General features: G+C 49.2%; 1 protein-coding gene across 2 annotated transcripts in view; it reads left to right on the plus strand.

Annotated features, from left to right (window-relative positions):
* The first annotated feature begins 14,716 nt into the window (after positions 1-14,716).
* LOC121351711 (galactosylgalactosylxylosylprotein 3-beta-glucuronosyltransferase 1-like) overlaps positions 14,717-21,994 on the plus strand; it is a 28,089-nt gene continuing 20,811 nt past the window's right edge. Inside the window, exon 1 of one of the 2 annotated variants that reach the window (XM_041464073.1) lies at positions 14,717-14,852. The gene's annotated coding sequence lies outside the window, so the exon portion shown is untranslated. The remainder of the gene's footprint in view (positions 14,853-21,994) is intronic. The other variant, XM_041464072.1, reaches the window with a different exon arrangement.

Genomic DNA, 21,994 nt, shown 5'->3' on the forward strand with positions numbered 1-21,994 from the left:
AAAGGATTAATGTCACCAAGACCTGGCCGCTTTGGACATTTGCATCAAGGCTGCCAGCCTGGTAGTCAACCTCTCCTCCATGGCAGTATCTTTCCCAAGTCATTTAGGAGATCAATGCAGGAAAAGGGAAATTCTGGCATCCTTCAGGTGAAGCAGCGTCCTGTCAGCAAAATGACTGACCCTCTGCAGCTCCTCTCTGCTAATGCACAGCACATTGCCTCACTGAGCAGAGAAATCCCACCCAGGGCCTGGGGCAGGTTTGGGGAGGAAGTACAGCCAGAGGTCTGGGCAAGCATATGGAAAGTCACACTTTCTCTGGTTAAACTCTGAGGCTGACTCACCGCCTGACCCCCAGGCAAACCACTGCCTTTGCTGAGCTTGTTTTCCTGTGTGAGTTAGGGCTGACGGTAGGGACATAGCCCAGGGAAAAATGGGAGGGGTCTAAACTTACTACTGTGAGCAAAAAATCATTGTTGGGGTTGAGCAATTAGGTGTGCATTTGTGAGTAGTGTTTGGCAGATCCGGCTTCATGCAATCAGAGGATTATTTTTTTCCTGAGGAATGGTGATCAGCTTTATCTCAATAATAAATCAGAATAGCTTTCCAGTTTTTTTTAATTTCCTCATGAAAGCAACACAAACATTTTCCCACCCCAGAGCTAGCACTTCCTCCTCTCTCTCGTTCACTGCTGGCTACACAGGAGCCCGTGAGCAATTAAATTTCTTTTATCAGGCTGCCTGCCAGCACGATTAACCCACCAGCTCCTCAGCAGAGCCATCACACTTTTGGGGAAGCAAAAGCCCATTGCCACTATGGACTGACGGTCCTGCCTCCCTTGCTCTGCACAGTGCACACCCACAGTCTCTCCCCGTATGCATGGATTACATCCTCCCCAGGATTAACCATTTTTTAATGGCTTTTTAAGGTTTTTTTCACCTCAGGACTGTGAAACCGAGTGGCACCTTGCTCTGTGCGTACCCGTGTCTCTCTGTGTATTTAAGCAAGCTGGAGGATGCTGGCCTCTCACTGCAACAAGCACAGAGCTGAAAGCTCTGCAGAGCTGCCTCGGTGCCAGGCAGCCTCTCCACAGTACTGTACCGTGGCTCCCAAGGGCAAATTTTCTTCCTTATATAAAATACACAGTTCTTCATGTCCTTCTTTTTGCTACTGCGACCAGTCCTATTTTGGTCATATACATTTGTGCTATAAATGGTATCCTGAAGTCAGAGCTTATCAACATTGGCTCTGGTCTCAGGGCTTCTTTTCAAAGGTGCATTGACATTCGTCCATCTAATTTACTTCTCTTATTTTTGGCTGCTTTTTTTTTTTCAGCAAATTGGTCAGGGAACATGGTAATAAGCAAAAATTTAAAAATAGACATCTGATAATGATCTTCTACCCCTAAAATTGTCTTGCTTTTTGAAGCCAGTAATTCAGCACTTCCCCTACAACTCCAACTTTAGAAACTACTTGGTTTTGATTTTCCCAGTGTCCTTAAGATACTTTAAGTATCGACTCTCTGAACAGTCAGTGTATGTTTAGCAGGGAAGGTAAAAAAGAAAGCTGCTGATAGTTATCCCCACTTTGACTGTTCAGTTTTCAGACTAATTTCACTGAAGTTGAACATCATTGCAGCCAAAGATCTTGTCCTTTAGGCTGCCATATCCTCCCCTTGGAGCTGCAGAAATAAATCCAGGAGATGCTGGAAGGCCACCTGTGGCCCCGAGAGCCCAGACATCAGTGTAATCTTGCAGAGGTGGCAAAGCAGATTTCCATTTGCATCCCAGCTCCAGGGCAATCAGCCATACACACCGGCAAGGTCTCATATTGCCATGTACCTGCTTCTGTTTGGCACTTGCAGCAGACCCCCTCAGCGAAGCAGAGGGTAGCTGGTGCTTCAAAGGGAAGCACCAGGGAAGCACCAAGTGCTGTGAAGAGACAGCAAAGGCAGTGATTCTGTTTGCTGCAGCCACTAAGAGCTGTGCTGCTTCTTTCCTTCACCCCACACTTGGAGGACTGTTTTGTGGGAAGAAGCATGTCTTTTTGATATCATGCATTGCCCTGCATTGCTGCCTTTCCTATGTATAAATGTGTTTACAAACTTCTAACGGTGTTAGCTCTTCCTACTAGCTGTCCCTTTGGCTATGTATCCCCTGCTCCCTCCACAACTGTGTGTTTCTACCTACAAAAAAAAAATAAAAAAGAAGGGTCTTTTTTTTTTTCCTACATCTGAAGTGCAGTTCAGAGCTTCCTGGGATTTCATTCAGGCCAGAGACATAGTAAGTCAACTTCAAAGATTTTCCTCAGAGTGCTCCATCCCATAATCTTCATCACCTCCTTCCCTGCTCAGCCCAAACGGCTCTTGCCATGTTGCCTGTAGTTTATCTTCAGTTGCAGGTAGTAACAATAAAGCTCTTCCTCATTGCCAGGCTGATTAGTTTTATCAGCCAGCCTGCCTTGCTTTTTTTTTTTGTCTGGGATTTTTCCTTACACTTCTCTCTCTTATCTCTAAACGGTGATGGAAGTGTTTGGGGTTTAGTTTTGGACTGAAGTCCAGAAGGCTTTAGGCAGTCTGCCATTCAATACATCAAACAGAGAAGGTCCTGCTGAATCATGTGCAACCTCCCACTGGGCACACAAAATGTAGGACAAAAATCACCTGAGCTCCATTCACCTGCTTACATTTCTTCTTAGGGCCTGATTCATCCTCTTGACTAATTTTTCCATCCAGTGGTGATCAAAAGACCTTCAAATGGCTTTTCTTGGGGGGAGGAAAGACTGGAAGCAGTCCTCTACTCCTTCAGAGTTTCTCAGCCTACTCAGAAATTTTTAAGCAAGGCTTGCACAGCTCTTTCTGCTGTAGTGCTATGTAGTGGAGCTCCCTCTGGCCATCAGGTCATATTATCAGAGATAATCAGAGCGTATCAGTTTCACACAATGCTCAGCCAGACAAGCAAGACAAGCCAGTCTCCAGTGTGCCATGAATCTCTCACTCACATCACATATCATTTTGCTTTTAGCAAGACCACCCTGTCACAGCATATGATGTACAGTACCCATCTCCTTAGAGGGCAGCAGTGAAAAACAGGTTATGGCTGTAAAATGTTATATTCTTAAGGTCTGTTTATTATTTCTATCCTCATTCTGAATCTGAACATCTCAGTATCTATCTTTCTGTGTTTGTTTTAGCTTTGTTTTGCTGTCATGCCTCAGAAAACACCTCCTTCTGCTCAGTAACACCAGGCAACAGAGTTTTCCAGGCTGCAGTAGGGGAGGAACCAGAGTGCCACAGTATGGATGACCACAAGTTAAGGGCATACAGCTGGGAACCAACATGGTGCAAGAGGTCATAACTGGAGGTCATGGATGTTCTTTAGGAAAGACAGGCAGGGGCAAAGAAAGAAACATGAGGAGGTTGCATTGGAGTTCCATCACAAACCCCTTGACCAAGAGGAGGAAGTAAATGAGGCTTTTTAAAAGCAGTTAACAGAAATCTCCTTAGTGCAGGCCCTGATCCTCACAGGGAATATCAACCATCCAGACATCTGCTGGGAGGGCAACAGGAAACCCACGTATGTCCTGGGAACCTCAAAACACTGCAGGGATAAAGCAATGCTGTTCCTGCTCACAAACAGGGGTAATGGTGGTGAATGATGTCACAGAAAGTAGTTTGGACCACAGTGACCATACAATCTCTGAGTTTAAGATCTAGAGAATGTTTGGGAAGGTAAACAGCAGTTAATACCCTGGATTTTCCCAGAGAAAATTTTGACTTTTTTTTTTGAGACTTTCCAGGCAGAATCATATGAAAAAGAAGCTGCTGGGGGGCGAAGATACCATGGGGGGCTGACTGATTCTTAAAACAAAATTATTGAGAGCTTAGGAACAAACAATCTTGCTCAGCAGGAAGACTGGGTATGTCAGCATAGGGCCCATTTGGATAAGCAAGGAACTTCTCAATGAATTAAAATGCAAAAGGAAAGTATACAGGCAGTGAGACAAGGATAGACATCAAAGGAGGACTATAGAAACCTTTTGTGGTTCCTTGGGGATGAAATAATGAAGACCAAAGCAAACCAGGAACAGGGCAAGAGAGATTGGAAACCTCAGCAAGAAACATCCAGATGGGATTAATTTTAAAAAGTCAAGGCTAAAATATTGCTAGCACATACTCAGCAAATAGAAGATATGTGAAATGTTTCTAGTAACAGTATAGGTCCTAGGGAGAGGAAGAACCAACTAAACAGAAGGTTTTAATATAAAAATGTGATGAAAATGGTCCTTGTTGCTTTGGGCACCTAAGAAAGGGGGGGGGAGGGAATCTGACTGGCAAGAGTTTACATCAGCTGTGTACTTGTGGCACTTCTGGCAATTTCTGGAACTGGAGGTCAAAGAAAAATGATGAGACCAGTCAGAGAGCTTGAAGGTCAAATCTACAGCAAGTATTACAGAAGTTAAATCTATATTTGTGGGATAATAGATGACAAAAAGCAAACACAGCTATTCATCAATAGCTAAAGGGCAAGGTTGCTAGGGAGGCAGGAGACGAGCTAGAAGCAAAAGAGGATATTTCCAACACAGTATCAGGTAAGTTTTATGGCCAAAGTTGCACTGGGTTGTGGAAAAATTTCCTGATGGCAGAGATGGAAGCTCTCTCTACTTTATTTCACTTGCACAGAAGCCTCTGCACTGGGTAGCACAGAGTGATCTGTGCCAGCAGTGGGTGGGAGGTTTTGGAGTCAGGATGTGAGAGGGACAAGGAGAAAATGGTGTCAAGTCCTAAGAAGGGAATGGCATCACTGTGTTTGATTGCCCCAGGTTTTTGAGTGCCATATGCTCTTCCACCTTCACCTGAACCAAAACACCCACCAGGGATTGCTGAAGGAAATCAGGGTTAGGCTCAGAATACAAACTTGATTTCTTAACCCGTATTTTTTGGTCTCACTGCAACAGAACTGACTTATCTCCACCTAGAATGACATAGCAAGAGCTTCGAGCATCTCCCAGGGACCCATTCCCTCTCTCTACACAAGACTGACAGTGAAGTCTCTCAGTTCCTCTGCAGTAAAGTCCAATTCAGTCAGGAAAAAGGGACACAAAGAGGATTTGGATTAAGAAGGTGTTGGAAAAGAGTGGGTAATTGGGAGAAGTTAATTCTTCCTTACTGGGGCCATTTGGGAAGGACAAATCAGAGACCTTATAGACATAGACCCCAGGAGCTGAGACCTGCACACCAGGTGAACTGAGTGCTGTGTAGGGTAGGGAGAGGCAGCATCATGATTCCCCAGTCCTATCCCCTCTCCCTACCACATACACACGGACCACGAACTTTTTGCATCCTGTTTCCTGGCTCTTCCACGCTGGGCATGTGACCACAGAATTAACTCTCAACACACACTTCAGAGAGAAATGGCAGCTTTGGGCAAGTGCAGTCTGTTTGACTGGAAAGCTGTCCTGTCCGTGCAGATGGCAAAAGGGAGGCAATTCCCTCCTGAACCAGCTCACACCTTGCAGTGCCCCGACCGAGGGCTGAGCTGCCAAGAGAGGAATCCCTCACTCGCCCCTGAGCCGCTGCAGGGAAGGGCACTCGCTAATGATATGTACCCTTTGCTCTGTCAACACAAAGATTTGTCCCCCTGCCACCCTCCCCAGCCTCACCCTGCAGCTGGATTCCAGCCAGTGGAAGCCCTTTAGAAAATGGAAATGGATGCGTCTTTCACAGTCATTAGTGTGGATTGTGCTAATGGGATGTCATGATAAATACTGACAGCTAGCTGAGGGCAGCAGCGTTCACTGAGACTCCAAAGGAGAGGGCAGCAGATGCTCCAACAAGCTCCAAGAGCGGCCGTGGAGGGGGAGGATGCGCTGGGAAAGCAAAGGCAAGCCGGGCAGGCAGGCTGGTGACGAGACAGCAGAGCTTGCTGCTTCAAGGTCGCCAGCCTGAGAGCAGCCCTGGGTGCTGGCAGCGCTGCAAACACTCAGCACAGGGGTAAGGGATGCGCTGCCTGGGCATTTTGCTTGTTTGGAAGGTGAAGGTCTGAGGGAGCCTCAGGGGAATCCCAGCTGTTAGCATATGTGTGGGGAGCCCGGGAAGGGCAGCCCAGGGGGCTGCATGGCAGGATCAGGTAAGTGCTACAGGGCACGACTAGCCAGGGTAGTTTCAGGGAGGAGATGAGATGCCCGTGTTCAGGGGAGAGGATTACTCGACTTGCATTATCATTTGTGCTTGCACGCACACGAAGAAATGAGCTTAGAGCTTCAGTACCTCAGGGAACTGACCAGCATAACTATAGTTAGATAATTATACCATTAAATCTATGCTAATACTACTAAGGCTGGTCATGAATTTTTTAACAAACCAGTGTTTCATTGGAAAATATCAACTGATTTTATCAAAGATGAAACTTTTCTCAAGGACAAGGACACTTCAAATTAAAAAAAAAAAAAAAAAAAAAAAGGAGAAGACAATAAGAGTCAGACCACACACTTATTACAGTGAAGTGTTTTCAGGACATTTCTCTCTAAGCAGTCTTTGCAAGTAAATGTCCATCCATGAATCAGAGAGTCGAGGGACCTCAGACTGTGGATCGTCCACCCACTGCAGACACTGATCAGTAAGCTGCTAAGGATATCTTCCTGATCTCGCTGATTTATTTTCAGTGATAAAAATCTCAAAATAATCTGATTTTTATTCGTGTGCAGATCAGAAAACAATTTTTGCATCCTGAAGTCTGGTACGGGAGGAAGAACTAGTTCATACTCTGCTCTCAGTATAATTCACCCTCAGGGAGATGCTGTTCTAGAATGAAAGCATTTTCTTACTTTGGAGTAATTACTCTTATTCCAGAACAGATTATGCACATGAGGGAGTTAAAATAACATAGCTGGAGCAATAACTGCTATTCTATTGCCACAAGACTCAACTTCCCAGAATATTCAATTCTTAAAGGATACAAAGGTACATATGTAGTCTTTTTCTCATTGAGAGTATCAGCTCTTCTTAGGACAGTGTTTCATATAGATGCCCTATTGACAAAATTAGTATTGTCAGACAAAAATAGACCTTTAAAGACAGGTGACAGGTGACCCGTGACTTACTCGGGGAGACATCATTGACTTTATTCCTTGTGCAGCACAGGTACAAACAGACATGCATGCACACATACATGGAGCATGTGCACATTTGTGTTCATTTCATATCCCTGACCTGATCCTTTGCTGCTTCTGAGATGGAAAGCAAAGAAAGAGCAAGGAGACCTTTCATCACTAATGAGACTGAAATAAAGAGTGGGGTACAAGTTGCATGTGGTGTTCAGCACATTACATTACATCCACCCATCACTTTTCTCCCAATATTTCTCACTGGAAGTAGCTCTGAAGACATCACAATAATGACTATTGGCAGGATTTGTGTGGGCGAGGTGCTGAGAGCCAAGCAAGCCCAAAGTCTGAATTAACGTTTGAATCTCCCACGCAGAATGTCCTCTGCAGTGCTGAGATGAGGTCAACAGATGGAGGAGGATGGAGAAGAAGGGACTTCCATATCGCTGCTCATGAGCTCATCACATTTCTTTGCTCATAGAGTCTTTCCACCTGTTTCAGGTTGGGTGGCACTGCCTCTTTTTCTTAAAGACAGCCCATCAGCAGGAGTATAATCTGTTGTCCAGAGGTCTGAAAGCTTTCTGAGCCTTCTTAATGTCATTGTCATGTCACACTGGTCTAGCACACTTTGCAATACTCTATTTCAGGACTGAAATAGAGTTTCATGTCACAAAAATGATTAACTGGCCAAGCATTACGAGCACTCAAAACTGACAGCTTAGAGGTTGAGATGCATTTAACAAAGAGCCCAGCACAGTGGCCTTTCTATTTGCTGGTGTAGCACAATACAGCAATCACCAAGAGTCCTTAGTTCTTCTACAGACACATTTGCAGCCTCTTGTCCTGTTCATGTCCTGGTTTTGCCCATGGACACAGACTCTTCATTGCTGATTGACACAGAAACAGCCTGTCTTGGCATTTGGCTCAGGCTTGGGCTTTTTTTGCTGTTCCACTCAGCACAGCTGTAATCACCTTGGCCTGAACAGTGCCCAGGAGATTTCCAGAAAGCAAAGAATGCTAAAGGCACTGAATCTGTAATGTCCAAGCTATCTCCCAAGCAGAAATCCAAGCAGGATTACACTGGAGTAGCAGAGGCTGTTCTTGTTGAGGGAGAGCTTCCAGGCTTAGAGGAAAAGACATTGCAAAGAAAACTGGACACAGTGTACTTCTCTGCCTTGACAAATTCTGCTTTCTCATCAACAGATTCAGTCCTCCTAAGAGGGAAGGCTCTGCCCAGCCTTGGTTACCCAGCCTCAGAAGGCTGGCATCAATAGCTGACGTAGTCAGAAGGCCCCATACGCACCAGAAGGCCGGATGAACAAACATCTAAGTGTTCACCAGCAAAGACCAGCATGCATCTTTCTGTGATGCATAACCTACAGCAGGAAGCAGACGCTGTTCTAGCAGACAATGATCAAAAGTTTCTGTCGCATTTATGAGATGACTCTGCATGCTTGTGTTGGAGAAGGCATGTGGCTCACTTGGAGAATCCATAGGGATTTCTGGCTGCCTCTCAGTTAAAGACCAAAAATCGCATAGAGCTGTTACCCAGATCAGAACATCCCCACATCAAGAGAAATTTCCTATCTGACCTCCACATGTAGGCCTTTCATACAGGACTTCACAGCTGTGACTACATGGAACTGCTGGCATGCTCAGACCAAGTGCAGAAAACACCAAGTGCAGAAAAGCTCTCCCCAGCCAGTAGGTGTTGCATGGATGCAGCACTGAATGTTGCAGAGGGCAGTACTGCCCTGACATTCCCCTCCTTCCGTGGCTGGATGGATGCAGGGGCTCTGCCCCCCTGTGTCCAGTGCCAGCAGGGAAGGCCAGCCTTGGGGGCACACACAACTGGCGGCGATTGTGTGTGCCCAGGACAAGCCCACACTGTGTGAGGCAGGTCCCAGCCTTGGCAGGCGGTGCTATTTGACCCTCGCGCAGACCATTCATTCCCCTTGGACAAAAGAAAGTCTTGTTCAATTCCATGTCGATGAAAGATGTGGAGCAGAGAGAAGCTCGGAAACAGAAGCCACTTTCTCATATAGCCGAGGAGCTGGGTGACAACTGCCCTCTGTTCTCCACGCCCAGCCTCCCTCCGCCTCCCAGAAGGAGCAGACAAAGGACGTGTCACGATCAGCTTTTGGAAAAAGGATTTGCCATCACTGTCAGTAGAGCGGTTATGGAAAGCAGGGCTGTTCGCATCCCTCTGGATGCAAGATTAATACTGGCTGTTAGGAATGGCAGTGCAGAGAGATCTGCTGTGGTCGGGTGAGTTGAGTGGCAACATCTCCTTGTCGAGGTCAGGCTCTCTATGACAGTGCTTTCAAAACTACTCGTGCATCGATTCACTGTAATGGGATGGAGGACCCATCCATGCTTTCAACAGATAGCTCACCTAAGATTTAGTTTCTTAAAAAAGCAGTTACTTACCTTTAAGGAAAAGCCTTATGGAATTTAATGGAGACGAGACTGACAGAATAGCATAGAAATAATTCTTAAAGCTGACAGTTTAACAGAGAGCATCTTCCTTTTTTAAGCCATTCTATAGAGATCAACCCTCAGGAGAAAGCTCTCTGCGTGACACTAAAGAACGGGTCATAAATCAATCAAAAGGCAAATCATATCTTCCCTTTGCAAAACTTTTCCAGAGGGGCAGAATGCTGAAGTGCCATCGTTGGAGTACACTTGGAGGCCCAGTCGAAACAGCTCAATGGTTCAGGGTTTCTTTAAACTTCTCCATCAGTACAACCCTCCTGCTCACCTCCCTGCTCCCATCCTGTTCTCTCTCTATCACATGGGAACATTGTCTCCTGCAGGGATGAGACCAAAGCCTGAGATTTTCTTTTGTTTGGCATTTCTTTAGCTGGTGGGCAGGAGGATCTGAGGGAAGACAGTCACTCAGGGTCTCTCCAGCCTTTCATGGACAGACCCCCTCCCTAGAGCACAAGATGCAGGCAATTGCTGCCCACACACAGAAGGTGTGTGAGGGCTCTGGCCTTCATGCAGCAACCCTTACACATGCCATGCGACTGGAAGATGATTCCTGGGGGTTTGCAGGCTCTAAGCCCCTCTGCAGTAACACTGCCTTGCAGGCAGCCAAGGAAGGAGCAGAGAGCACTGGTAGCACCAAGGCAAAGCCCTGAGGGAGGCTGTGAGCAGAGCCCTCACAGCGGCTCTTTGCTGCACCTTTGGAGTGGTGCTGCCGAAAGAGCTGCCTCCCAATTGCAGAATAGCAGATGTGTTTACCACACATCAATCTGTCTCTGTCTGGGTCCTTACCCGGCCCCCATCATCATCCTATTCAAGAGTCTGCAAAGTATTTAAAAATAGCATTAACACTAACAATCTCTCTTTCTTTCCTCCCAAGCTTGTAGCAGAAATAGCTTGATTAGTGTACAGCTCTGGTGCTTCAAGGGGGAGAGAAATGAAACTGCAGAGCTTTGCAGAGTGGCTTTTCAGCCTTCTTCAGGCAGCAACTGCTGGCTGCTTTGCTGAAGCACAGTTTCTTCAAAGGATGGCAGATTTTAGATCAAGCACTGCTTGTTCTGCCACACATATTCTCAGGCAGATTTACAATGAGGGGAGAGAGAGGCCCTGCTGCAGCTTTGGACCTTGGAAGAGATGCATCTGACACCCCTCCTCATCCCCTGCCATCACTCTTTAACCACTGAGAAGAGACCCCATCCAGAAGGTTGGGAAGGAAAGGAGTTGGGAAGGGGGCTGTCCTGGGGCAGAGGTGTGGACTAGACAGAAGATAACTCAGCAAGCTCTTTGAAAATACCATCGGGCTGTATGTAGCCTGATCAGGGAGGGGCTTGGCAGCCAAGACCTCTGGTGTCTCATTGCATCCCTCAGATATGGATTTCAGGGGTGACTTTGAGGGAGTAACTTCTCTTCTCCAGGGCTTATCCTCCCTCTCAGCAGAAAGAGTGCCACCTTCCCAATTCAGAGGAAAGGTTTTACTCACTTTAGTCTGCAATGTTTTGAGATTTGTATTTACATGTGTTTGCAATGTTTTGAGACTTGTATTCACAGAGACAGTGTGATGCCTCTACCTAGCAATGCTTCACAGGCCATGTCAGGTGCGGGCATGATTCTTGACCTTTTCAGAAGGTTTCCCTCCCAAATCCACATCCCCTGTGTGCTGTCCTCCAGGGCTGCTGCCAGCTCTTCCTTACCTTTTGTTTGTAAAACACACCATGCCAGCAGGGAATCAGCGACGGCTCTTTGCTTCTCCCCTGCCTTGAGGGCACTGAAGAGGCAAGTTCTCAGCACAGCTGCGAGCAGATGGTCCCAACAGCACAGCACATTCCCACAGCAGAGGACACCAGCAAGGTCCCTGCTGCCCTGTAGCCAAATCCGCTGGCAAAAGGAAGGGTGGGAAGTGTGAACAACTCGCTACCCCAGTCCTATAAAGTGCTTCAGACACGCACTGTACCATGCATTGCTTCTGAGAGCTGCAACAGGAGACGTGAGTCGGGAGAGTGGGGAGCAGCTGCAGCCACTCAGCCCAGATGGAGTAAGAGCTCGGGAGGCTCACAGCGCTGCGGCACAGCTTCCTCCTTTGCAGCACGAGTCAGTGAACATTTTCCACAGTGTTTCCTCTGCTGTGACTTGCTGCTGCAAGATTCAGGGATGTGGTCTGTGGGTCTGCCTCAAGGCTGACACAGCATCAGGCCCCTTAGAGCATGGCAGTGAAAAAGCAAGAAAAGCAAATTGCAGGAATAAATTGCACATAGATTGCACCTGTAAGCTACCCTCTCCAACAGCATCTCTCCCAGGATCTCGAAGCACTTATCACTTGGGAAGGAGCTTAGCTTAGTGGCAGCCTCAGGATGGAGGTTTCACGGAGTTTCATCTTGTACTTTCAGTGGAGGAAGTGTGGGCAGAGACAGGGGCAGATGGCCTAAGCAAGTACAGCATGCCAGGGAAGAGCTGCCATCCAGAGCACTGCAGTGTGGATTGCTGCATATGGCTGTGCTGGACAGAGCTGTGGTGGCAGTGGAAGGAGGAAGGTCTTACCAGGGCAGCGATTCCACTGCCATGTGGCTAGGAACGCAGACTGCCCCAGCCACTGCCTTCAGGAGGGATAAAGAGGACTGTAGCACACTGGATACTCCACTGTCCCCTCCAATATACCTACTGTGGGTGCTTTATCCAAGTAAAATATCTCTGCATAGACCCACCTGCCCCAGAACTGAATCTCATTGCAGAAGTGTGCAGCTTTTGCCAGAAGCCAGCTCTGACTGTGGCATGAGGAGAAGCATCTTCCTGCATTGCTGACTCCAGCACCCCCAGTTCAACCATAGGACAGACTGATTAAACTGTGGTTCTGTGTGTGGCAGTGAAACAGTCATGTCAAAGGTTGTGGACATAAAAAGGGAGAGCCTGGAGCATGAATAAGCAAAGCCTGAGTGGTTTGGGCTTCCAGAGTTTCCAGCAGCCTTGGACCTGATCTCTTTCTCATGCTTTTCCACTCCAGAGAGAACTCCAGAAGTCAAAAAGTCCTTAACCAATCTCTCTTAGAGAGGTCCCAGGGTTAGGGTGTTCACCCAAGGATTGCCTGCAGCTCACTAACCACCCAAGATGCCTGTGGTTAATTATCAGTCAATTAACTCCTCCTCAAGTTCTTCCCCCAGCCATAGGAGGATAAAGTCTCTGCCTTATCCCAGGGAATTCTGAAAGATTCAATGTCTCGCAGGCGTAGGCAATTTTTTGGTGCAGATTTTCCTAAAATCAAGGTGCTGCAGAGCTGGAACAACCCAGCTAACTCATTCTTGGAGCCGTAAAATGCTTCTGCCAGTAGTGCAAGAGGAATTCAGGCTTCTGCTGAGCCATCTGTGGGGAAGCATCTCTCCATTTCCTGACACCCACACGCTGGCTTTCATCCACAAGCACACAGAAGCCTTCTGGTCTGACCATGCAACCTGGGGACTTCATGCCTCCAACACTGAGGATGGCTGGATGAATGGATGGATGGCTGGATGGATGGATGGATGGATGGCTTCCTACCATTAAGGGCAGCCTTGGATGCCAGGGCAGAATAAGAGCAGCCCTTCATTCCCTACTCTAGCTAGGGGAGAGGTGCAGAAGGACACAGCCAGTGGGTGTGCACAGCCATAAGCACAGTGGTGGTGAGCATGGCCATAGTCTTTGTGGGTACTGAAGTCAACCACTTGGAATGTCCCCTTGGCAAAGGGAGAAGCATGTGAGCAAAGGCACTGGCACTGGCCTGCTGCTTTGCCTGTGTTGCGTTCACATCTGTGTTCCACTTTGTAAATGTCATTTGGGCTGTAAAATGTCACTTGATATCTTTCTTTCCAAGGTGTTTTCAGAAATGCCTGCTCTAGAAAGAAATGTGGCCAAGACCTGCCAGCTATCCTGAGAAGACAGACTTCTCTTGTCCTCCAAGAGCACTTGACAGCCAAGGATCTCAAAACATTTTTCCCTGCTTACTGCATCCCATGGCAGGATCTTTGTTACCTGAAGCTAACATGATCAACAGGTCCCCACCTGAGCCTGGGACTGTGCTACTTTGTGTGCCTCATGTTTTGCTGAGAGCTGAAACCTCTTCTGGAGAAACTCCTGGAATATGTCAGTCACAACCCTTGGAAGGGTAAGGGAGGGATAGGTGTGTGCTGTGCAGCCCAGTGCAAGGAAAATCTCCTAGAGCAGGGCTGAGGTGTGACAGCCCTCACTTCTGCCCTCTCTGCATCCAGCCCCAGCGGGGAGCCTGAAGGAAGAGCTGCTTGTCACACCCCGCTTCAAGCAGCATGGTGACTTTATAATGGCCGAGAGACAGCTCCTAAGGGAGACAGGTAGGGGAAAACTGAAGCGGGCTGGTCTTCTACTCCCATTTAACCTGCTCCGAGGCAGAGGCCGCCAGACGAGGCATTGGCTGTGGCTGTTCATGTGGCCAGAGCAAGGAATGGCCCAGCGGCTGCCGCAGTGGGAAGTGGTTGCACCGACATCACCATCATCCCACATCAGGGAAACTGAGGCACGCAGTGGCGATTCGCGCATCAAGCAGCAACTGGGGGACCAAATTCCAGAAGCACTGTGGCCGCTGGCTTCGGGCTGTGACTCCCAGGTTGCCTTCTAGACAGCCAACCCGCAGGGGTTGTAGCCATCGCAGGTGGCTCTTTCTTGAAGCAGCCGGAGCGGGAAACCACCCCAGCACCGGCCAGCGGCAAAGAGAGATCCTCGGCGCGGACAAAAAAATCCCGCCCCTCGCCTCCGGCGGGAAGAGCAGCAGCCGGCCGGGGCAGGGCACCCTCCCCCTTCGAGGGCGCCGGGCCCCGCTGCGGGCGGCGGGGGCAGCGCTGCGGCCGTGCCCGGCCCCGCTCGCCTTTCCCCGCTTCCCGACCCGGGTCGCCTCCCCGCCGCTCCTTCCCCCCTCACGGGCTCCGCGCTCGCCCCTTCCCCGTTTAAGGTGGCCCCGCGGGATGCGCGGCGCGCAGGAGCCGCTGCGGGCGGCCCTCGGCGCTCCCCCCACCCCCGGCACGGGGTGGCCTTAAATCGGCTCCGCGCCGCGCGTAGCCGCATCGCCGGCGCCGTCTGAAGGCGGGCGCCGCCATCCGCCGGCAGCGCCGACGGGCCGGTCCCGGTGCCGCTGCCGGTGCCGTTCCCAGGGCGCAGGGAGGACACGCCTCCGCCCGGCGGCGGGCGATGCTCGCCCGGCAGCCCCCGGCGCGCTGCCGCCCCGCGCCCGGCGCCCCGGCGTCTCCGCCGTGACCGGCCCATCTCGCCAGGTAAGCGGGAGACCCCGCTCGGGCACCGGGGCTTTGGGGGTGGGAGCAGCGCCGGGGATACAGCGGTGACCTTGCGGTCCCCCGGCGCTTGGCGCTGCAGGGGTGCCGTGCCCCGCGACCGGCAGCTGTATCCCCGAACTTCATCCCTGCTCAGCGCCAGAACCGGTTCCGCGCTTGACGGGGAGCGCCTGTCCTTGCATCCCCCCACACCTTGGTCCGGACACCTTCCAGGGGTGCGACATCCCAGTCCCAGGCTGGAATTTTCCAGCTGCGGGGAGATGCCTTCATTCCTGGTGTGTGTCCACCCGGGAATGTCGCCGCCGGGATCTCCGAGCAAGGGTACACAAACGCCGGTCCCGGGCACGCCGCTGCTCCCGGAGAGCTTTTATTGCGCCTCTTGGTGACAAACAGCGGAGAAGCCAAACTACAGAAGGGCGACAAGGGGGTTTGTGTACAGGCACAGGTAGCCTCGCTGGGAACCGACCCCAGGCGGGCGTCCCAGAGAGAGGCTCTGGAAACGTGGATTGGGAGAGGGCAAGGGTAGGTTTGGGGAAGAGTTCTGCCCGGTTCTACTCCTGCCTCACACACGGGCGTCTGCCGAGGGATGCAGTTGCTGGTTTTCTGGAGCAGCTTGGGGTGGATCTTGCTAGGCGAGTTGGAAAGTAGTTTTTTTTTGGCCTCCCGCTCCAGCCATTGACCCATCCAGCCTCGGGCCAGGGGAGAAGAGGGAGAGGCTCAGCAGCTAATGCATGACAGAGAGAAACCCCTCAAGGTGCTGCAAATCTGGAGCGAAGAAGCCAGTTCCTCAGTAACCCCTTAGGGAAAGCTGCCAAGGGGCAATTTCTGTGCAGCTGGGGAGATGGGGTGTTGGAATCAGCAGGGCAGCACCAAGCATCACCATAGCAGAGCAATAATGACAAGCTATAAATACCTGTCCGGTAACTTGAAATCCACACAGCTCAGCAAGTGAGTGGGGGAGAGTGAGCGATGCAGCCACTGCAGGTGCTTTCAGCTCATTTTTCGGACCCAGAGGAGGCTTCCTTGTGCAAAGCACACATGCAGAGAGTGTGGCAAGGTACAGCAATTTCACACGTGAGTCTGATCAGCCACTTCTGCTTGGGCTTAAATCTCATCAGGTGCAAAAAGGGAAAAATGGGTGGGGAGGTTCACACCTTGTACCTCTGGACTGCCAGCAGAAGTACAAGGCACTGACCTCACTAGCCTCAGACAGACTAGGAACAGGGGCCATAGAGCACTTCCACAAGCTGGGAGATAGGTGCGCAGAGACAGCAGGATAGGAACCTCACAGAAGGGAGGCCATCAATACTCTAAAATGTGATTCCTCAGTAGGAGATTATGGGGACCTCTGTCTCGGGAAATAGAGAGAGTTACAGGGCAGGAGGAGGCCACTGGCAGAGCTGTATCGCAGCCTGTGTCGCATCTGTTTGCAGCTGTGCACGCTGCCAATCCCCTTTTCTCCGTGTCCTGGAGCAGCATGTGGGGGCTCACCTTTGCTTGGTGCCTGCTCCATGGTTTCCTGGAATCTCTCTGTTGGCAGGCACAGCAGGGATACAGCACCGGTAGCTGAGCACACGCTGTGCCTGCCCGGTGTGAGGCCAGGAGCTCCATGACTGTGATGTGATTCCTGCCCTCCCTCCCCCCGTCCCTGCCAGGAGTGACTTTGGTGTTGCTTTCAGGGCACTTCAGTCTGCATTGAATTAAGGCTCCGCAGAGCAGTTAAGGCACAGAGGTAGATGTGCAGCTAACACATCGTATTGGGTGTTTCAGAAATCTGGTGAGACCAAGTTAAAGCTCTTCTTTGGCATTTTGAATGCAGTAACAATAGTAGTAATGATAATAATAGTAATAATAATTATAATAATAGCGAAACCATCCAGGCAACCTTGCAATCCCAAAGCAATTCAACCAGCTGACACGAAGCACAGCTGAGATGCAGCCACCTTTACAACAAAGGGCCTCAGCCTGGCTTGCAAGACACTTGAACAGCCATGGGATAGAAAACAAAGCAGTTGGGCTGAGGACACTTGCTCCCACCACAAGGGTTTTAATGAGAGGAGCTCCCGCACCTTTGGGCTTTGTTACAGTGTCATCTGGGAAGACTGTTGCCTAGGGAGCTGTACAGAGCTATACAGCAGCAAGAGAGAAAACACTTCCACAATACACAGCCCTTCAATTCATATTCTTTCCATGGTTTTGGAATGTTTTGGTGCCTGTGTTCTCTAATGACATCTTCCCTGCAGAGTGTCCAAGGTTGTACTGGACAGCTCAAGGCTGTGTTTTCCTTTCTTCTTGCCTATGAAGCACTGGTAAAGGTGCTTTTTGGCAGGAAACTTTCCCCTGCTTCAGCAGCAGGCCAGGAGATGTCCTTAGTGTCCGAGACCAAAGTTGTACCTAGCAGGCAGCTTGCTGGCAGGAGCCTGCATTGGATTGTCTCCAGCTGTACCCCTGGATGGCTTTCCTACCCTCTTCACCACGGTAATCACCTGCCAATGACAGTGCTCTACACATCCCTGTGTTTCTCAGTGCCTTCACAACTCCAGCCTCGGCTGCCCCTCTCTCCCAGGGTGCTGGTGCACAGTCACCTCCTGCTTTCCTCCAGTGCCTCAGGAGGCAAAATTCCTCTTCCAAACATAAGAAGCCACCCCACGACTTCGTCCACCTCCTGGAACTACTTCCAAGGCCTCTTCTTCCTCGCCTTAAGCACTTCTGATGGTCTTTCCTGTTCACAATACTTGGGAGCAATAAAGACATGTGTTGCAAGCCTTCATATGTATGCCTACAAGGGATGAGATATTCGATAGGCTTCAAAGATACCCTTTACTGAGCATGCAAAATTGCTCTGAGAAAGCTCTGCAATTATTCTGCAGGATGTACACAGGAAAGATGATATCTGTCCCCTTCCTCCTTGTATCTAATTGTTCCTAATAAAAGAAGAAGCCTAAAAAGGAGGTAATAAGCCAGACTGGAATCTGGGTCCCACACACCTCCAGGGCCCTGGAGGGGTCTAAAATCACTCTGCCCTTTTTGCTCCTGGCCTTTCTACCTAATAATAAGCATTACGCTTTTCTGCACCGTTTCCCATCCCAAGATCTGCAAGTACTCTGCATGTGTGATTAAGAGCACTCCCTGCCCACATACAGAGCTGTTTGTCAGGATGACTACCCCCTCTTTACAAGGGAGACACGGCAGCTCATCACGTCAGAGCTGAGACAGCCCCAGATCATCTGTCTCACAGGCGAGAGGCCCCTGCATCTCTGGGAAGCACTTGCTGGGAAGCAGCTCAGCCTAGCAGGACTGCCATTTAAAACCTACCAGTACCACAAAAGACTAATAAATACAGGGCATGGACGAGACCTGGGGCTGTCAGCACCCTCATCTCGGGTGTACACATGACTGCCTAAGACCAGTTCTTCGAAAGGGACACTGGTCAGACCCCACTGATTCCTCCAGGATGGGGTACATCTCCAAACCACTCCTCAACCCATGGTCAGCACACTTATGAACATTTGGTCCTTTAACCTTTTATGCTGTTTTAGGCTGTGCAGGCTCATAATTAAGAGTCTGAAGTCTGTTCTAGCTTGCTGTCATGTGGCATTAGTGCTCCCAAAGGCCTTTCCTTAAAACTCAAATTTATCTACTGTGCCAATGTTCCCAAGTGTTTGATCAGCTACCTTGCTGGCCTCCTCCACCACACAATGTGGGGGGCTGTCTGACATCTTTCTGCCTGAGATGAAAACATTGCACTCTGCAAATTTCTGGGATTTATAAAACGTGATCTAAGTTTCCTCCTGAGACACAGCTTCCCAGGTCTGAGACACAGAAATGGGATCCACAGCTCCAGCAAAGGGACCTTTAGATTTTGTTTGCTGTTCATCCATACTCTGATCAGGTAATCCCACTAATGCCTGGCTCACATGGAGAGATTCCTTAAAATGGGGTTAGTTAGCTAGGGAAGACACATGAGGAGGGACATTGGGGTGAAAAACAAAGCAATCAACAACACAGAAGAGGGAGAATGAATGCTTCTCTACAGGGCTTTTCTCAGTAGAGGAACTGGACTGCATTCAGGAAAACATGAAAGGTAGCAATTTGATGATAAAAGTATTTTCCCATGCTGTGCATTGTGACATAAGGAGCTCTGTGCTACAAGGTGCTGCTGGTGCTGAGTGTAGGATTCAGGAAGAGTAGAAATTGTGATGGATAGTAGGTTGTTCATCACTAGACAGGGCAGTCCACTTGAAAGATACTTAAATCTTCAGGGCTGAACCTCTCACATCCTCTAGCATAGGATTTTTTATGCCTTCCAAAACCCCCAACACTGATCAATGTAAGACGAAGGACAAAAGGACACAGACGTTTTAAGTGAAGATCACTAGGGCATATTTTCGTTTCCAGGCAGAAGCAAAAAAAATGTATTTTCCAGCCTGTGTGCTGACACTTAGCTCTTGTAGGCTTGGGTTTTGTCAGCTGGAGCAGGTTCAGGTTAACTTCTGCTGAGATTTGGGCTCGTCCAGTGGTGCTTACACTGCCACTTCCCCTGCCCCTGTTGTGGACTTTAGCAGACTGCCAGTGTTCTGGCAACTTTATGTGGTGCTGGTCTATGAATAATACTGCATTGCAAAAGGAAATGGCTTTCTTTGGATGTTACCTCTTGTCAGTGAGAGCAAGGGCATTTATTCCCAGTACAGCCAACCTCTAGCCAAGCAAAGTGCTGGGATTACTTGGAGCTGAACCGGGTTAGCAGTCGGCCAATCTCAGCTCTGGATAAAAGATTTTAGAGCAGCAGTGTTGTCTCGTTCTGTAAGTTCACGGTGGGTCTGTGTGTGGGAGTACAGGGCACATGGGAACTGTGATTTGCTAAGCAAAGCAGGATTGCTCCTTGGCAATCCTTGGGTGGGAGAACTGGGAGGAAAAGCCAAAGGCCAGGCAGGCAGCAGTAACTTGCAGACCCTTCCTCCCCTGAGGTGATGCTCCTCTGGGGCGTTGCAGGGCAGCCTGGCTTCTAAAGACATTCTCCTTAAGGGCAGGGTTTTAGCAAGGTCCTCTGCTCTCAACAAAAGTCTCCCAGTGCCTCTTGATAGAAACAGCACAGTTGATCCTTGCCTGGCAGGAGTAGAGGTTGCTGGCTCCTCTCCCCTTTCATGCCCCAGTTGTTAAAGTAGGATAGTTAACATTCATCTTGTCCTGACCCTCCCTCGTTCTGAAAGCTAAAAACAGCTGTAAAGGGGTATTTCAACTATGACTGGCAGACTTAATTTATTTTTATGTTTATGTCCATAGCTATGAGTTAGGCAACAGTGCTAGGCTTCATGAAAGCCCTGCCTGTGACCACAGCAATGGGACTGACGTTCATTGGGGTAATACTGCACAAAGCGCCGCTCCAGAGACCAGTGCTGGGTGAGCCTGGGTGGCAGCAGGGAATCTTGTCCTCTCTGCTCTGCTGGGCTGCCTTCCTCACCGGTCCAGCCATTGTGTTCATTGTGTCTCCCCTCCACTTTCTCCAGCACAAATGCCAGGGTGATCTTAACTTTCTCCCTGCTGATACCTCATCCCCTGGATCCTTCTCTCCAGAGGCCCTTCCCCCAGCCCAGATCCACACAAAGGTGAAAAGGAAGGAGGAGACGATGACTTTCCTCTATCTGCCAGCTTCTCTCTCCACCTCTGACGTGAATGAGGCCCTTCATGGTTTTCTCTTGAGCAAACACAGATGCTTTTGTTTTAGGGGCTTGTGGGATGGGATGGAATTAATAAATCAGAGCGCCAGTGCTGTGCCACCACATTCCTGCAATTTTAAGGCAAGATCACACACAAAAAAAGGGCAGAAACAAAATAGGCAGTCTCTTCAGAGAGCACTCAGATGATTTCACTGTGCCTCCTGCTTGCTGTCCCACTTGATCTCCTGCTCCCTCACCCTTGTTCATTCCTCCTCCTCCTTTCTCCGACTTTCGCATTCCCATTAACCTCATTTCTTCTGTTCCCTTTCCCTTTCTCAGGAATCACTTTCAGTCACACCTTAGTTACTCACCTACACCTATTTTTCTTCTCCTGTCTTCCTTTCATTTATGTTTCCTTTACCCTAACCCCACACTAAGGTGTGACCACGGCTTGTGCATCCAGGTATGAAGTTCAATGCCCTGCATGTAAGCCGAAGAATGAGGAATGCCTCAGCTTTTTCACTGGGGAATGAAATGTCTGCTCTTACACCTGCTTCCTCCACCCCACTTCTGTTTTTCCTCCTAAGAATGTTGCTGCCTGAGAGATTCAGTGAATGACTCTGAGAATAAAACACAAAGTATTACTGTTCTCCTCTCAGACGTGGTATTTAACAGTGTTCCTTTGAGCAAAATGAGATCCTGCCCCAGAACTGGCAGACCCTTTCCTTCCTTGAAGGAAAACCAGAAATGCTTTGCCTAAAATTAATTCTTTTGAGCCAAGTGACAAGTTTTAACATCTGTGCTTGGCTACCACCAGGTGGTAAGGAGCTAGGAGAAGGTCTTTTTCTTCCCCTGTAATTAGCTAACTGTGTGTGGGGCTTCAGGAGGACAAAGTGAACCGTGTGGTTAGTACAAACTACCAGCAAGGGGCTGAGACAGTTTTATTCACTGCGCTGGTTGTTTTTTCTCTAATGAGCTTAGGCACTTGAAAGTCATTTCCCCAGAGTGCTTATACATTGTTGTGCTTATCTTACCTGTGGGGGAACTGAGGCACTGAAGCAGGTGAAATGATTTGCCCAGATCCACATACTGACGCATAGTTGAAGCCAGAAAAAGAACCAAGAAATCTTGTTTCACAGTTGACTGCTTTATCCTCTGGCCTCAGAGGAGGCCAGCAAAGACCTTTATCTTGTTTAGATGAGTGGATAGTCATTCCAAGAGGGCGCTGGGGCAAGGATATCTTTCTGTACTAATACGTGTCTTAATGAGTCCTGTTGCTAAGCGGCTTCTATGATAGATCATGCATCTTCTTCACTAAGCATTGAAATAATTTTTTAATCATTAAAGCTAATACAGAATCCTCAGAAACATCCAAATCTCACAGCAGGGGCTGAAATTAGCAAGCAAACAGAAACCAAATTCTGATTATCCCTGTGCACCTCTACAAAGCCCACAAGCAGCGTCTGC

This window comes from Pyrgilauda ruficollis, unplaced genomic scaffold, assembly GCF_017590135.1.
Source record: "Pyrgilauda ruficollis isolate IOZ18807 unplaced genomic scaffold, ASM1759013v1 scaffold17, whole genome shotgun sequence".
In the NCBI taxonomy this organism is placed as follows: Eukaryota; Metazoa; Chordata; class Aves; order Passeriformes; family Passeridae; genus Pyrgilauda; species Pyrgilauda ruficollis.